We start from the raw sequence: 13,244 nt of genomic DNA on the forward strand, positions 1-13,244 counted from the left end.
GGAAATGGCTGGAAAACAGGCAGTCATGACCCTATTTCCTCACAGTCTGGTGAGGAAGACAGAGTTTGAGCAATTAAAGATGGAATAGTGCATCTAAAAGAGCTTCAGCTGGGGACTTAACCTTGCCAGAATGATTAAGGATTAAAGAGTGTTTAAGACGAGACCTGAGAATGGGTAGCAATAATGAGTGGTAGTGAATGCATTTATGCAAAATATATACTTGTGTGTACGTGTGGGCGCACATGTATACACAGGTGCACACGACAGATATACACACGAAGTAAAATTCTAGGTAACTGAGTAAATAAATTAGTCCACAGAGAAAAAAATTTCATATTGCCAAGTTTATCATCCATTAAACACTCAGATGATTTTATTGCCAACAAATCAGATGTTGATTTTTAGAAAATTATATATTCCCCTGCCCTCCTAAGCAGCTAAGTATCGCTTTCGTCATATTTCAGGGTCGTTCGCTGTGACTCGTGCCTGTACGATGCTTAGAGAGAGTGCTTCCTCAGGATTTATTTGGGGGTATGTAATAATTTTATCCCACTGAGATGGCTTCAGACTGCTTTGCTTTTTGAGTTCTTATGTCTGCTTTTTATAGTTTGCTGTCTCTTTCTGTGCTCTCGGGCTGTCAACTGTCACTTCCTGCAGCTGTCAGTAAGCCTGGCGTTGGCAGGCCTCACCACTATCAGCATCGGCCCCGCCCCCAACACTCACACGCTCAGCGATTCCATTCTGATCAGGTACTGACTCAGTTGGCTTGGCTTATCCAAGCTGTAAAGCAGCGCTCCTTAAAGTGCAGCCCCTAGCCCAGCAGCTGCAGTTCCACCTGGGAACTTGTCAGAAATGCCAGTTCTTGGGCCCCATCCCGGACCTGCTGAATCAGAAACTCTGGGGGTGGGACCATGTATTTAACAAGCTGTCCTGGTGATTCAGATGTCCCTAAAGTTTGATAACCAGTGCTGTAAGGAGGGATAAATAGGGCCCAAGCGAGGGCTGTGTTGCTCTCCTTTGTGCAAACTGCGTGTGCTTTAGAGCATCAACCCTGCCTATGTTCTGTCCAGTTAAGGAGTCTGTGTTCCTTCCTGGTTCTGGGCTGTGTTCAGTGTGATTGGATTGTTTCAGGATGTAACAATTGTAGGAGGATGAGAAGCTGGGTGTGTGAGTCTGAGTGCGTGCAGAACAAGAGAGAAGGATAGAAAGATAAAGTTGGGGCCCCCAGAGAGAGCTATGGCGTATGCTCAGCTCCCCAGCGCTTAGCTGCTGGAGTTTCTTACATCTTGGTTCCAGAGCCCTGGCCTGAACTCTCCAGCCAGGAGTCCTGGTGGTCTTCAGGTGGCAGAAGGGTCTTCTGATTCCCTCTTGCTCTCCCACACATGAGTAGCTGCCAGGGGCCCAGGCTGAGTGTCAGGAACACCCAGAGAGGCAGCAGCTGCCGGTGACGCTGCCAGAGACTGTCCAAATGGAGTTCTGAGGAGGGACAGCTAGGATATGTGTGGGAGCCTCTGAGATGCATGGATTTGGGTTTGTAAACATGGGCCTGTTAAATTTAGGGTGGGCCACAGGCTTAGGGAGAGCTCCGTAGCATCTTTTGGCAACGGCTGAACATTTTGAGTGGTTTTAAAACATTGCTTATTCCTTATATAGTAGGAGGCCTGTTTTAGCACAGCTTGTCGTCAAAGGGGAGGAGAGAGGAGGGCGTTGGCACTGGGTGAACACCCATTGTGTGCCAGGTACTTTGCATAAATCTCGTTTTGTCTCTACATCCTTCTTCAGGGGCTGGGGCTTATTAGCTCTGCTTTACAGACGAGGACAGCGACCAGGAGCAAAGGTCTGGGCCCAAGAGTTGTCAATCATAGTGAGTCCTGCGTGACCCCAGCACTGATATGGGGAATGTGTTTTGTGATTATCCAAGACTGTGTAACTGGCAGATGACATGGTAGTACTGAGGGCCCTCCGCCCACAGTGGGAGCACATGGTCGCGCTCCTGACACAAGCCTCCAAAGCTGGGCTAAAGTTCCTTTACGATTGACTTGCTCAGTCTGCCTACATCAGTATTTGCTAGAGAGAGAGAGAGACAAAGAAAGAGTATGCCAAACATGAATCCTGTGAGATGCTCCTCAAATTCAAGGTCCCACTGGCCAAATCAGTTTGGGAATTGTCATAAAGTTATCTATATTCCACTCTTGGAGGTCATGATTCAAACTGTATCAGGCAGAATTCAACTAGAGCCACAGAACCAGTAGGAAATACATATTAGGAGATTTATTGCAAGGCATTGGTTTATGTAATTGTGGGGGCTGGCCAGGCAAGTCTGAAGTCCCAAGGTCAGACTGGAATTCTAGACCATGGGGTGAAGCTGCAGCCCGAAGGCAGAATTTCTTCTTCAGGGAAACCTCAGCTCTGCTCCTAAGGTCTTCAGACTGATTAAATCAAGCCAACCCAGATGATCCAGGATAATCTTGCTTATGTAAAGTCACCCTTCCCAGGGGAGCGGGGTTTATTAGCTCTGTCTAATAAGATAAGGCTTCTTAGTCCCTCTGGGGGACAGATTATCTAGGATAATCTCCCTTATGTAAAGTCAACTGATTATGAATTTTAATCACATCTACAAAATACCTAGATTTGTGTTTATAGTTGACATCTAGCTGGGTGAGGTGGCTCACAGCTGTAATCCCAGCACTTTGGGAGGCGGAGGCAGGAGGACTGCTTGAGGCCAGGAGTTTGAGGCCTCAAGCCTGGGTGACAGAGCGAGACCCTGTCTCTAAAACCAACAAACAAACAAACAAATAAAGTTGACATCTAGAACTGACCGTCACACAAATAAACACACTGAGAAGTCCTCCACTAAAGACACCTTGGTTTTGCAGAATCTGTTGTTTCCCAAAGTTGTTTGAATAATTCCCCACCCCCATTCCCCATCCCCCACAATAGCCGTTTCTACCCAATATTCCACAGGCTACCTTGCAGATTGCTGCCCCAGTTGTCTGGCCCTTCCTGAGAGATGCTGCACAGCAGGAAGCCCAGGGCTGAGTCAGCTCAGTCTACAGGGGCTCTAGGGCAGGGTTTGTCCACTTTGGCCCTATCGACGTTTTGGGTCAATTAATTGTTTATTGTGGGGCTGTCCTGTGCACTGTAGGATGCTTCCCAGCATTCCTGGCCCCTACGCACTAGATGCCAGTAGCGTCTCTTCCTCCCGAGCTGGGACAACCTAAAATGTCAAATGTTTCCTGGGGGACAGCATTGCTCCTGTTGAGAACTATTAGTGTAGAATAAGTTAGGAGACAACAAAGGGCTTTACTGGCCCGGCAGCCTGAGTTTGAATCGCACCTCTGTGTTACTTTTGTTTACTTCCATCCTGCCATGTTCCAAAAGGATCTGAGCCGTTAAGTCTGTTATTTAATAGCTCAATGGGGAAGTTAATTCTACTTTTGTGAACCTCAGTTTTCACTTCTGTAAAATGGGAATCATGACAAGACTTATCTTGCTGATTATTGAGGGATTCACTGAAGTAGAGTGTGTAGGGTACCCGAATCACAGTGGTTATTCCATATATGTTTGTTCCTTAGCCTTCCAAAAGAGAAACTGAGTTTCACAATTAGGTTTTCATGGGCATCCTAAAATAGTGGAGTTGGAAGGATCTTGGCTGTCACCTGGTCCATTTTCTAGATAAGAAGTCCAGCCTGGCACCTGCCAGAGGTTCCAGAGCTCCAGGCTGTGATATTTCTCAACCCTGAGCTGTGAAACTTCCCAGGTATAAAATACCTGAGGGCCCTAGATAAGAATAGCCCAGGGGTCCTCCACAGTTCCTGCTGTTGCTGAGTCTGGAGAGAAGCGCTTAGGCGTGGACAAGCTCTAAGGACCCTTGGAGGGCTCAACACAGTCCTGGAGCTCCTCTCTAGGCCACCTCTGCAGGCTGCTCAGGTCCTCCCCTTCCCGCAGGCTGTGGTGCAGAGATTTATGAATGGCGCACCCTTGAACATAAGGTTGGGCCTTGCCAGGAGGTTTATTAATGGGCTTTCATCTAGCACTTTAGTTCTGCGAGCTCGATCTGTTCTCCTGGTCCGTGGCCGGATGTAGGGAGGTACACAACATCAGCAAAATTTTCCTCTTGGCTTGGTGGCTGGGACTTGGCAGAGTGGAGTGATCTAGATGCTATCCTTCTAAGCTCCACTGGGATTAGAACCCATAGGCCTCGTTTCTCCTCTCTTGGCTATCTCTCAGCCTACTGGGCTGTCTCCCTTGGAGGGGAACATCTAGTTTGTTGTCATCTTCTGCAGTGAGAATGGTGGCCACAGTCTCAGGCCATGGTGGGATGCTGAGAATACCGGTCTTGGGTCAGAAGCTATGGACTATGGGCATTGCTGCCTACCAACTGGATGACCCGAGAGAGCCATTGTGCCTCTCAGGACCTCAGTGTCTTCACCTGTAAAATGGGATAATAACAGAACCCTAATAGGATGGTTGTGAGTATTCACAGACTTACTTCAGAGAGGCTTAGTAGGGGCTTCCTCTGTCCTTTCTCCCTGGCCCAGCACCTGGCCTTGCACTGGATTAGGCCCCCCTCATTGTGTGGAGGGCATGAATTGCCATGGGGGCAGAGCCCTCAAGGGTGGAAGCTGGGCCACTCAGTCACCCCAGAGGGTGCAACTTCAGAGGGCTCCTGCTTCATCCTTCTGAAGGACATCACCTCCCCAGCTAGGGAGAGCTTAAGGAGGGACCTCCTCACCTGTCCTTTCACACCTTGGATGCATTCAGATGTACCCAAAGCCGGGAGAGGGGCTGAGGAAGGACAGGTTCTTAGCATTGCATCTGTTGGCATTTCTAGGCTGTTAATCACTTATCAGTAAAGATGTGAATCCAGAGCTTCCTCTTCCCAAACAATGGTCTAAAGTGGCTGCCTCAGCATCTCCTGAGTGGCTTGTGAAAATACTGATTGTGGGGGCCTACCCCAGACCCATGGAAGCAGAACTGTCAGGGAAAAGGCCCAGACACTGGCTTATAAAAAGATCCCTAGCTGCTTCTGATGCATGGACAGGCCTGGGAAAGGCTGTCTGGGCGTCTGTCTACCCACACCTGTTCTGTGTGGACCCCACAGGGCTAAAAAGCCTGTTTGGCTGTCAATCTCATTAGTTCTGTGGGGAAGCAGGGCCTGCTCCCTTTGAAGGATGAGGGCCAAGTCCTGAGGGACAAAGCACACCTTCCTCCACAATGACACAGGGCCTGGGAGGTCTTCTTGCTCCACTTTTGGCAATCTTGCCAGGATAGCAGGAGGCTGTGCGTCAGAGCTCTGGGTATCCATTTCCTGCATTTTTTATTTAGATGGGAAGGCTGGCCTAGAATGGCTCTGAAGTCCCCTCCAGCTCTAACATACTGTGCTTTCAGGAAAGGATCTCCAGAAACTGGAGGAGCAGCCTCTTCTCTCTACCCTGGCGGTAGCCGAGCTCTTGGTGGTGGAGATTTGCCAACCCTAGAGGGCACGGTAGAGCTGCAGAGTGGTCGTCCCTGTGGCTACATCCAGCCCTAAACTTCCAGGATGTGCCTGGTGGGCTTGAGCCAAGATGTGAGCCGAGCTACCTCCTTGCCAAATTCCCTGTTCCTCACCATACATTGCCCTGCCCACCTCCGAAAACCATGGCGAGCTGCTGAGCAGTTGTGAGACTAAGTAAGATATACCAGGCCATAAGTGAGGTAGACTTGTCTAGAACCCCTTTGCTACCCTGTGCATGGCAGACTGCACCTGCTTTTCCTGTGCCATTTCTTCTCTTTTCTTTTTTCTTTTTTCTTTTTTTTTTCAGATGGAGTCTCACTCTGTTGCCCAGGCTGGAGTGCAGTGGTGCGATCTTGGCTCACTGCAACCTCTGCCTCCCGGGTTCAAGCAATTCTCCTGCCTCAGCTTCCTGAGTAGCTGGGATTACAGGCATCCACCACCACCACACCTGGCTAATTTTTGTACTTTTAGTAGAGACGGGGTTTCGCCATGTTGGCCAGGCTGGTCTCCAACTTTTGACCTCAGCTGATCCACCAGCCTCAGCCTCCCAAAGTGCTGGGATTACAGCCCGGCTGCCATTTCTTCATTCAGCAAACATTAGTCAAGCACCCACTCTGGAGACATAAAAGTCACAGTCTATGAGCCTCAAGAAGCTACAGGCTGGAGGGGAAGAAGACAGACACACAAGTCAAAAGCAGTTTTGCAATATTACAGGCTACCTAATGAACAAATATGCACCTGGGGCTCCAGGTGCCTTTCTGGAGATGCAGCTGGGGACGGAGGCAGGACCAATTCCAGGCTCCTCTGCCAAGGAGATGAACTTAACTTTGAGGTCTGTGCCTCTACACCCCACACCCAGCTGTTCCTGGTCCTTTGGAGACCTCTAGTCAGCCACTTCCAGGTTCCAACTTAAAGGTATAGAATCCTGGATGCTTTATCATGGGAGGCTAGAGCTGTCCTCCTGGGCTGCCCTCCTCTCTCAGGCCCCTAGCGAGCAGCTGCTGCATTAGCTGGAAACTCCTCTGCCCTGATGAAGATGAGCAATCGCACCTCCTCCCTCATTAACCTAACACAATCTCAGCCTTTGAGGGGCCCCTGGGGGGAATGAACACAAAGGAGCCCAGCAGTTTAAAAGCCCTATAATTGCACTGCTGGTTTCTAGCACCACTCTGGGCTTCCCAAGTTAAAGAAAGTTTACAAGGCCCCGGAAATAGCTCAGGTGCCAGCAGGCTCTGGAGAAGCAGGCTAGGGAAGCAGAGGGAGGAGGAGGAGGAACAGGAAAAGGAAGGGAAGGAGGAGGAGGGGGAGGAGGAGTAGCTAACATGGGCTGGCCACAGGGCTAGGCAGCAAAAGGGGGAACAAATTAGACATATTCCTGCCCTTGGGTGGCTTACACCTCTGCAGGGGAATTAAGTCAAGATTACAATGCCTACGAATCAGAACAGTAGGGGGCAAGGCAGGTAGGAGGGTTTAGAGAGATGTGAGAGGCTTTGGAAAGTGTGTGGGGAAGTAGAAAGACTTCAGGGGCAGATGGACTCTGAACCCCAGCATTCCTACCAGTGGGTGTGATATTCTGAGGCAAGTCACAGAAGCTCTCTGAAACTTAAATTTTCTACATTAGAAAATTGGGATAATCCTACTGATACAGGAGGAAGGCAGGGAAGTGCTGGGAGGAGAAGGGTGTAGTCCCTGGCTAGGGCTCCACTCCGGGGCCTGGGCCCACGGACCTAGGTGAGGACAAGCATTTCTGCTTTGGTGGTCAAATGTTACATTTTCCAAGAACACCCTGGCCGGCCACACCCCCATCCTGTGCCTATAAAAACCTTGAGACCCTAGTGGGCAGAGGCACAAGTGGCTGGACGTCCAGAGGAACACTCTGGAGGAAGAGCACACCAATAGGCACTGGCAGATGCAGGCAGGCCATTGACTGGTGGAACAACACGGAGTTTGGCTGGGGCGGTCAGAGGAGAGTCCGGCTGCTGTGCAGCCTGACTCAAGGGGAAAACCTCTTCCCACTCCAAACCCCTTCTAACTCCCCATCCATCTGCCTGCCGAGAGCTACTTCCATTCAATAAAACCTTACACTCATTCTCCAAGCCCATGCGTGATCTGATTTTTCTGTTACACTAAGGCAAGAACCTGGGATACAGAAAGCCCTCTGTCCTTGCAATAAGGCAGAGGCTCTAATTGAGCTGATTAACACAAGCTGCCTGCGGATGGCTAAACTGAAAGAGCACACTGTAACACACACCCACTGGGGCCTCAGGAGCTGTAAATATTCACCCCTAGATGCTGCTGTGGGGTCAAAGCCCGCGCTCCCCACAACCGGCCTGTCTGCCTGCTCCCCTTAGGGATATGAGCAGTGGGGCACCAAAGTGAGCCACACCCCAGTGGCATGCCCTGTGAGGAAGATAAGGAAACTTTTTCCATTTCACAACTCACCTAATAAAGCTCAAGTGGTGACTAAATCAGGAAATAGAAGTACAAGATCTTGTGTGGAGTAGGAATTTAACTAACAGCAGCCATTGCTGTTATTATTTAGAGCAGGGATTGGCAAAATATGACCCTTGGGCCAAATCTGTTCCACCGCTTGTTTTTGTACAGCCTGTGAGCTAAAAATGATTGCTGCATTTTTAAATGTTTTAGACAGAAACAAAAGAAGAATACTATTTCATGACACATGAGCATTGTATGAAATTCAAATTTCCATGTCCATAAATAAAAGTTTTACTGGAACACACCATGCTCATTTGTTTACATGTTGTCTATGGTTTATTTTGTTCCACAACTGCAGAGTTGAGAAGTTAGTTGTGACAGAGACCATATGGCCCAGAAGGCCGAAATCATGTACTGTGTGGACCTTTACAGAAAAAGTTTGCCAAGCTTGGTTTAGAGGCAGAAAGGAGAGATTGAAGTGGGCATTGAGTACAATTTGCCTTGAGTCTGGCCTTGGGTGCTGGGTAAGCTTACCATGAGTCACCTCAGATGGAGGGGCTGGGAGTAGTGTAGGTCTTTGGTGTGTAGGATGGAGTGGGGAGAGATTACCGAAGACAGAGCGAGCCCCAGAAGCAAAGAACTTAAGGGAAAGAATGGCTTCCATTGTGAAGAAATCTCCCTTTCTCTAGCAGAATCAGGACAGGTGGGAGGCTGGACTCTCTTCAGGAATACCCCCAAAATAAGGGTTGTATGTTTCAGGGATGGAAGGTTCCTGGGTTTGGGTCCCTGAGCCAGTTTTCTGGGAAGCATGACAATATCCTCTTTTCAAGACCCAAATAGTAGATAGAAATAGGGCCAAAGAAACATGACAGGAAAACAGGCATGAGTCTCTCTGGATTAGGTCCCCAGAAGTTGTGGCAGCAGTGTGTCTGCTATGCAGCAACTTCCCATTTTTCTCCTGCTAAACAGTGACAGCTGCTGATCCAGCCCTTCTCTATTAACCTCAAGGCTCTGGGTTTACTCATGGACCTGACTCTGCAGAGGACACCCTAATTCCAAACTCGAGGGGAATAAATAGCCTGCTGTGAAGTCCCCCAACATCCCTCCTCCCCTCCTCAGCCTTTCTTCATTTCCTGGCTTTCCTCCTCGTACCTGTGAGGGAGAAGTGTCTCTTTCTCTGCTCAGTCCAAACTTGCCACCGTGCTTTGATCTCATCCCTTCTTGGCTCCTCCAGGCTCTTGCTCCGTTGATTATACCTCTTTATTGTGTTCTCAGTCTTGTGTCCACTGGCACTTTTCCCTGCCTCCTCTTGTTGGGAAGGTGACTAATATTTAATGAGCTCCTATTATGTACCAGCAGTCTGCGAGGTGATTGTATATGCTGTTTCATTTGATTCTGACAAGAGCCTTGAGGTAGTGTATTAGTCAGGACTTTCAGTTGCCACTGAAAGAAACCCAACTCAAACTAGCACAAACTAAAGAGGAAGCTTATTGGCTCAGTCATTGGGAAGTTCAAGGATGAACATCAGACATGTCTAGATCCGGGTCCTTAAAGAATGTCCTGAGGAATTTCTCTGTTTCTCACTTCTGTCTTCTTTTGTGTTGGCTTCATTCTCAGATGGGCATAACTCATGTGGTGATAAAGGTGGCCATCAGCAGCTCTAGACTAATATTCTGCCTTTGTAGAAATTCCCAAGCTAAGAGAGGTTTAGCAGAAATCCAGGGCTGACTCTCATTGGCTTGGCCTGGGTCACATGACCTTTCCTGAACCAAAAACTGTGGCCAGAGGGTTGTAGTACTGTCACTGGCCAATCCAGGGTTAGCTGCCCACTTTTGGCAAGGAGGGCATCAGCCCTAGAAAACCATATGGACTGGGTGTGAGAATGACATGGGCTCCTCAAAGGAAAATCATGGTGGTGACACCAGATGATGGCAGCATCGTTGCTGGGTAGGCAAGAATGACAGCTGTCTATTAGAGATAGATCTTATCATCCTCATATTACAGATAAAGAAGTTGAACCTAGAAGAGGTTGGTGCATACCAGGTTCCATAGCTAACACTCAGTAGAGATGCAATTTCTACCCAAGTTGGGCTCATTTTATTTTTTTATTTTTTTTTAGACAGTCTTGTTCGGTTGCCCAGGCTGGAGTGCAGTGGCCCAATCTTGGTTCACTGCAACCTCCGCCTCCTGGGTTCACATGATTCTCCCGCCACAGCTCCCGAGTAGCTGGGACTACAGGAGCCCACCACCACGCCCAGCTAATTTTTGTATTTTTAGTAGAGATGGGGTTTCGCTATGTTGGCCAGGCTGGTCTCGAACTCCTGGCCTCAAATAATCTGCCTACCTCAGCCTTCCAAAGTGCTGGAATTACATGCATGAGCCCAGTTGGGCTCATTTTGTATTCTATTTGGTTTCTAGGCTTGCCAAGGCACTGCAGCAAGCTTCAACTTGGTCAGTGGATAGAAGAGAACAGAGAAGGGAATGGCGAGAAAGAAAGCACGGTTTTCAGAAAGAGCCAATGAGAGAAAAGCCAATGACTGAGTGAACCTCAGGTGGTCCCCAGTGGCTGAGCAGAGGCGCTGGGAATCAAAGAATCTCCAAGGTAGACATCTATACTGCAGAGACCTGGCCTCTCTGTCTGCTCCAAGGGACACTTATCATGTCCAAGGCTTGTTCCAATCAATCTTCATGTCTGGCAAAGGCATTGTAGCACACCTAAGACAACTGGGCTCCGAGGTCAGTGCTGTGAACACACACAAGCTCTGGTGCTTCCCAGAATGACTTCAGAAAGCAGAGGAGTCCTATGACCCCAGGGATGAACCCCCATATTGGGATGAGCTGGCCAAACACCACCTGAACAGATATTTCAGTTCTGTATCCACCTGCAACCTTGCAAAGGAGAGGGACCCTCTGAACAAGACCACGAGGATTAGGAGAATTTGCCTGCAGGAAGCAGTTTTCTGCTGCTCTAGAAGATACTGGGGTGGAACTGTTTTCTGGAAAATTTGGGAATAGCTCTGTTAGTATACTCATACAGTGGGAGGGAACACACACACACACACACACACACACACACACACACACACACATTTTGGAGCATTTTATCTGAGGTCTCCAGACCATAATAAGGAGAAATAAATGCATGCTCTGGAGAAGGCTGAGTAGGGGGTGCTGGGGTTAGAGAGACAGGGCAGCCACAGGGCACCAGGAGGGGCAGCTGAGGAGGGATAAGAATGTAGACCCAGAAAGGAAAGATTTGAGACCACCTCATGGTTCTGCTACTGATCCTCCTGAGAGGCAGAGATGGGGACTGAACTCAGCATCAGACCCAAAGAGAAAGTGGCAGGTTGACTTTGAGGACACTGCAGAAATGTTGTGTAAGAGCTCTGCTTTCCTCCCACACCTCAGCCCCACCCAGCTCTTCTGTGCTTCCAACCTGAGCTCCTGGAGGCTGAGGAGAAATGAGTTGAACATTCGTAAGTACAGAATGTCTTAGACTTAGAACCTGTAGGGACCGGCCGAGTGTAGTGGCTCACGCCTGTAATCCCAGCACTTTGGGATGATGAGGTAGGCAGATCACGAGGACAGGAGTTTGAGACCATCCTGGCCAACATGGTGAAATTCCATCTCTACTGAAAATACAAAAAATAGCTGGGTGTGGTGGCGGGCGCCTGTAGTTCCAGCTACTCAGGAGGCTGAGGCAGGAGAATTGCTTGAACCTGGAAGGCAGAGGTTGCAGTGAGCCTAGGTTGTGCCACTGTACTTCAGCCTGGGCAACAAAGCAAGACTCCATCTCAAACAAAACAAAACAAAACAAAAAAAACCAACCTGTGGGGACGTCAAAAGCCAACTTGGCCTATCCTAGTGAAAAAGTACCCTTGATAGTGCTTCATCCTTAGAAAATGTCCTCCTTCTATCACACCCAAATTTGCCTCCCAGTAACTCCTAAAGTAAAGAATGGTCCCAGCTCTGGCCAGTTAGCATCAGGTTGGACCAGTTCATGCCCCTTTCTCAGTTAGGGTTGATCCAGGAAGTGACAGTGACGCCATGTGGTCCAAAAGGCAATACTCTCCATGCTCGTGTGCATGGGCTCTGCACGTGTCGGGGTGGTGACGCGTATTGTTGTGCGCTCAGACAACCCAACTGGTGAGTAAATGAGCGGCTATATTTATCTCCGCCTCCCAGGCCCAGGAGCTCCCGCGCTGCGCCAGCAAAGGGAAAAACAAGCACACGGGGAGATGCCTCACATTATTGTGACAAGTAATTAGGGGAAGTGAGATGTTCAGAAATTATTTTATTAGACAAATGCTGCTTATAAACCCCACACAACAAACATTCCTGTGGAGTTGCTTCTGGTCCTGGGATTCTGCTACTGAAAGAATTTCAGCTCCTCAGAGCCCAGGGGCAATCCTGGTGCCTCTGCATGGCAGGCTGTGTTTGGAAAGGATGAGGGTAGTGCTAAGTTTGCAGGGGAAGATCTGGTTGAATCTCTAACTGTATGACCTTAGGCAAGTCAACTTACTTTGTTAGGCAGAACATTGAATGTCTACTACTGCCAGGAGCTGGAATAGGCCCAAAGATCAATGTTGAACAAGACCTCCCCCTTGAGTTGCTCATTATCCACAAAAAAGACAGATCCCAGTACAAGAGTATTTGAAATAAAAATTGTAGCATCATAGAGCCAGGATCAGCAAGCTTTTCTGTTATGTCAAGGACCAGAGAGTAAATGTTTTAAACTTTGTGGGTCATGCAGTCTCTGTTGCAACTATTCAACTCTGTAGTAGTGCAAAAGCAGCCATGGACAATGCCTAAGGGAATATGCATGGCTGTATTCTGATAAAACGATATATGGATGCTAAAATGTGAATTTCACATAATCTTCACATGACATGGCATATTATTATTTTGATTATTTTCAAATACCTAAAAATGTCAAAACCATTCTTGACTCACGGTCTGTAGAAAAACAGATGGTAGGTTGGATTTGGCCTGTGGGCCATAGGTTGCAGGCCCCTGGCATAGAGAAAAAAACAATGGTGTCTACTAGGGAGCCAGGGAAGGCTTTGCTGAGGAGGTGGCATGGATCTGGGTCTCGAGTATTCAAGGGTTTCACTTGGAGCCAGTGCTGGTGAAAGGAGGGATGTGTCTTCTAAGCAGATGGAATTGCAGTTGCTTGGGCATGAAGGCATAAGCAGGGTATCTGGGGGATGGTGGGGAGTTTGGAGTGATTGGATTATAGGTGCAATGTGGAAGGTGTTTGGGCTGGAGAGCAGGTTAGGGTGGGAATGAGAAGCCTTTATAAGCCATGAAA

The sequence above is a fragment of the Papio anubis genome, chromosome 7, assembly GCF_008728515.1.
Source record: "Papio anubis isolate 15944 chromosome 7, Panubis1.0, whole genome shotgun sequence".
NCBI lineage: Eukaryota > Metazoa > Chordata > Mammalia > Primates > Cercopithecidae > Papio > Papio anubis.